At 34.8% G+C, this 4489-nt stretch overlaps 1 long non-coding RNA gene across 1 annotated transcript; it reads left to right on the top strand.

The window, feature by feature from the left end:
- Positions 1–956: 956 nt before the first annotated feature.
- On the top strand, positions 957–3549 carry LOC126753501 (uncharacterized). Its single transcript, XR_007666159.1, has 2 exons — positions 957–1165; positions 2736–3549. It is a non-coding gene; the product is annotated as an uncharacterized LOC126753501 (long non-coding RNA).
- The last annotated feature ends 940 nt before the right edge of the window (positions 3550–4489 follow it).

Here is a 4489-nt window from a genome sequence, read left to right as displayed (position 1 = left end):
AATCTATCATTTCTTTGTTCACAAATTTCGTCTAGTGTTAGATTCAGCAAAATTTCAATTTTAGTATTATGCGCGTTCAAAAATGCAAACAAATGTATCTGCAAATTGTCAAAAATTGTATAAGAAGTATCAAACGTCAAACTTGCAGTGTTGCTACTGTTGCTTATGCTGCAAGTCATGATGCATTTACGAACATAGCCGATTACTTGGCCATTTTAAAAGCAAATTTGAAAGCCAGCGCTGACAGTCTTTTGGCCTGGCGAGACGATCAAATAATTACGTCAAGCATTGCATATGTGTGAGTGAAGTTCGCTCGTGTGTTGTCCGCAAACGTTAAAATAAACACGGCAATCATCATTTTTAATTTGTACTCATAGCGTTCGGTTATCATGTCGTCATCGGAAGAAATTATTGCATTTACGAAATCATATTTAGAATGGACTATTGCAACTTTTAACATGATGTGTGATAACAGCAACACTCAGATGCGAGTAGTTGGATACCGGAGATTGTCAGATTTTAGAAATCTCTAAAATACGCCATGTTCAAACCGATACTTAATCACACGATTTCGGCTGTTGAAAGGATTATCCCACTAATCTTAAAAATGTATCAAGATTTCGCCATACAAAAATGACAGTTCCAAATCACTTTATTGAAATGATTTCAAAAATCCTCCACTTTGAACTTCTGTGCGACTCTGATTTTGCTAATCTTGTCAGCACTGGAAATCTGTTGACATTATCACAGCTGATGAAGACACTACAAAGGTGAAAAAATGTAAACAAACAAATTTTTTTTAAAACAATGAATCTAATTTCACCTAAAGATCGACTTAACAAATGAAAAAATGCATCCATTATATCTATTATATGGAAAATATTAAAAAATACGGCTTTTATTTGAAAATACTATATGACAATCTTTCCTTTTGATATATATTAAGCGATGAATTCTTGAATGACAATAACAGCTGTTTTTTGATCTTTCTAACGGCAGTGAGAACACTGTTGGGTTATGAAATGCTTAAATGTAATCTAATCTTTTAAATTTTCGGTCTGAACATGGTATAAAGTTCATGACAGCAATATCCCCAAGATCTCTTGGATTGATTGTAATAGAAACTTGTGAAGCTCTTATTTCAAGGCTTTCCAGTTTTATAAAGGTAAGTGAATAAATTAACATCTCAATCAATGATGTTATATTATTTTTATACTCTCGCAAAAAAGTTGCTAAGGAGAGTATTATAGTTTTGTTCACATAACGGTTATTTGTAAGTCCTAAAACTAAAAGAGTCAGATATAGAGTTATATATACCAAAGTGATCAGGGTGACGAGTAGAGTTGAAATCGGATGTCTGTCTGTCCGTCCGTCCGTGCAAGCTGTAACTTGAGTAAACATTGAGATATCATGATGAAACTTGGTACACGTATTTCTTGGCTAGATAAGAAGATTAAGTTCGAAGATGGGCAAAATCGGCTCACTGTCACGCCCACAAAATGGCGGAAACCGAAAACGTATAAAGTGTCATAACTAAGCCATAAATAAAGATATTAAAGTGAAATTTGGCACAAAGGATCGCATTAGGGAGGGGCATATTTGAAAGTAATTTTTTTGGAAAAGTGGGTGTGGCCCCGCCCCCTACTAAGTTTTTATACATATCTCGGAAACTACTATAGCTATGTCAACCAAACTCTACAGAGTCGTTTCCTTCAGGCATTTCCATATACAGTTCAAAAATGGAGGAAATCGGATAATAACCACGCCCACCTCCCATACAAAGGTTATGTTGAAAATTACTAAAAGTGCGTTAACCGACTAACAAAAAACGTCAGAAACACTAAATTTTACGGAAGAAATGGCAGAAAGAAGCTGCACCCAGGCTTTTTTTTTAAATTGAAAATGGGCGTGGCCTCGCACACTTATGGACCAAAAACCATATCTCAGGAATACTAGACCGATTTCAATGAAATTCGGTATATAATATTTTCTTAACACCCTGATGACATGTACGAAATATGGGTGAAATCGGTTCACAACCACGCCTTCTTCCAATATAACGCTATTTTGAACTCCATCTGATGCCTTCTCTGTATAATATATAAATTAGGAACCAATGATGATAGCGGAATAAAACTTTACACAAATACGGTATTTGAAAAATATGTAAATGACGGATAATGAAATCTCGATTATCACTTTATCATGCGAGAGTATAAAATGTTCGGTGACACCCGAACTCAGCCCTTCCTTACTTGTTTATTATAATTTTTAAAGCAATACAAATTATTCTTTAAAAGAAGAAAAAAAAGCTTGATATTGATGACTGTGACACATCACCATAGTTAAAGGTGCCGCTGCCCTTGTAGGTGAAAGGAGTCGAACTGCCGCTGTGAAAATTTGCTGGTGTTGGGTCATTAATTTTTATTTGTCCTTCAAACAAAATGACCTCTATAAACTTTTCGCAAAGTATTCTTTGACCTGCAGGCATTCGCTCTAGCTTTACCGCCCAGGCATTGGTTATCGCTGTGGGTTTTTTGGACTCCTTTTCGGCAAATCTTTTTGTTGCAATTTCTAATAGAGCATCAGCAGCATCTGGTTTTCTATTCGCCGACTTGGTGACGGGTTGTTTACGGGAATTCTGAAATTATAAAGAAATATCTACAAATATATTATTCATGTGTTATTTATTATAATAGAGAAATATTAATCTTTTGCATATGCTTTATTTTCAGGTGCCGCAATCAGAATCAAATTGGAAAAAAAATTGCAGATGATTTCAATGAAGCATAGAATTTCCCCAATTGCATAGGAGCTGTTGACGGCAAACACATCGCAATTATAAAACCGGCTAAATCGGCAACGGTTAATGCAAACTATGAACTCATAGTAGCTGATGTTGGCACGAATGGTTGTATTTCGGACGGTAAAGTAATAAAAAATACCGATTTTGGGAGAGCACTCTACAGCAAATCTTTGCCAATACCTCCACCATCGCAACTACCAAGCAGCGACAAGGTGCTGCCGTAAGTTTTTCCAAATGCAGGAACACCTTTAAAACCGTTTTCCGGTTCCAACTTCACAACCAAAGAACGCATTTTTAATTATAGATTGAGCAGAGCACGCAGAATTGTAGAAAATGTATTTGGAATATTGGCATCAAGGTTTAACGTTCTGCGAACCACTATTTCACTCACACCAGAAAAAGCACAAACTATTGTTTTAGCTTGTTGCTATCTGCACAATTTTTTGCCAAAAAAAAAACCTACATATGCATTTACAAACTTAATTGACCAAGAAATTACCAACACAGGAAATTTAATGGAAGGAAGCTGGCGCAATGAGATAGATCTAAATGCTCTGGAATGTACGCAAATACGTAATTCCTCAAATAAAGCGAAACAAATTCGCGATACTTTCGCTGTATAATTCAGCAACGAAGGTGCAGTATCTTGGTAAACAAAATTCACATATTAACAAACATGAATCACTATATTATTTTAATATACAATTGCAATGAAATAAAATATTTTTTTTTTTTCGATTTTACTTACCGTTATATTTTTTGATGTGCTGGGTGTTTCTTCGTCATTTAAGAACTGCATTTCATTAAAATAAAACAAAGTAGGCTCGAACGAGTCCTCGGCACCAGCTCCACTTCTGCTATATTCGGCCAGTTTTTGCTTTTCACGACGAAAATTTGTCCGGAGGAGATTAATTTTTTTTTTACATCATCTAAAGTTGCAGTCGGGTATTGTTCTTTATAGCTTTCTAACAGCACTTGATATTGTTTTTGCTTTTCATCCCTGTTACTATAAGCTTTCAGCTTTATATTCCACAATGCTGGTAAGCATTGGTGCAGTTCAATGAAATTCAAAATAATGTTTTTCTCGTCCACGCACTTGCTCATACTTGAAATATCACAACTGAGCTTGTTTTTAGCGGCCGTCAAATTCAAATATCAAAAATGTTTGATTTTCATCAAACAGAGCCGACAACAAGTCGGTGTAATATACGTGTAGCCGAAAAAAGCCGACGACACCAATACTCTTAAGGTTTTGATTAGTTAATTTGATCGTCTCGCCAGCGCATTTGCTTGGGAAATTATTTTTATTTCCAACATGATAACGATCTCAAGCCTACGGCTGAGATTGTACGGCTTTGGCTTATTTATAATACTTTTGTTCAACCATTTTCTGAACTTTCTGAAGTTTTTAGCTTAAATATTATGATTTATTATTTTTAATTGGAGTTTTTTTTATCAGTAATGAATGTATGGAATATAGTTTATTGAAATATAACGGAAAAACTAACATTTACATAGAATATTTTCTTTTATAGTTTGAACCTAATTCATGTATAGCGTGTTCAGTGGCGAATACTTTTGTCCATCTGTGTATGTATGTATGTATGTACATACATATGTATGTTAATCAGGGTTGGGCATAGTGCACTAAAAAATAAATGCAATAAGGTTTCACAAGCACTA

The sequence above is a fragment of the Bactrocera neohumeralis genome, chromosome 3 (assembly GCF_024586455.1).
Source record: "Bactrocera neohumeralis isolate Rockhampton chromosome 3, APGP_CSIRO_Bneo_wtdbg2-racon-allhic-juicebox.fasta_v2, whole genome shotgun sequence".
NCBI classification, from domain to species: domain Eukaryota; kingdom Metazoa; phylum Arthropoda; class Insecta; order Diptera; family Tephritidae; genus Bactrocera; species Bactrocera neohumeralis.
Note: the sequence above shows the minus strand (reverse complement) of the source record. Positions and strands in the feature narration are given on the sequence as shown.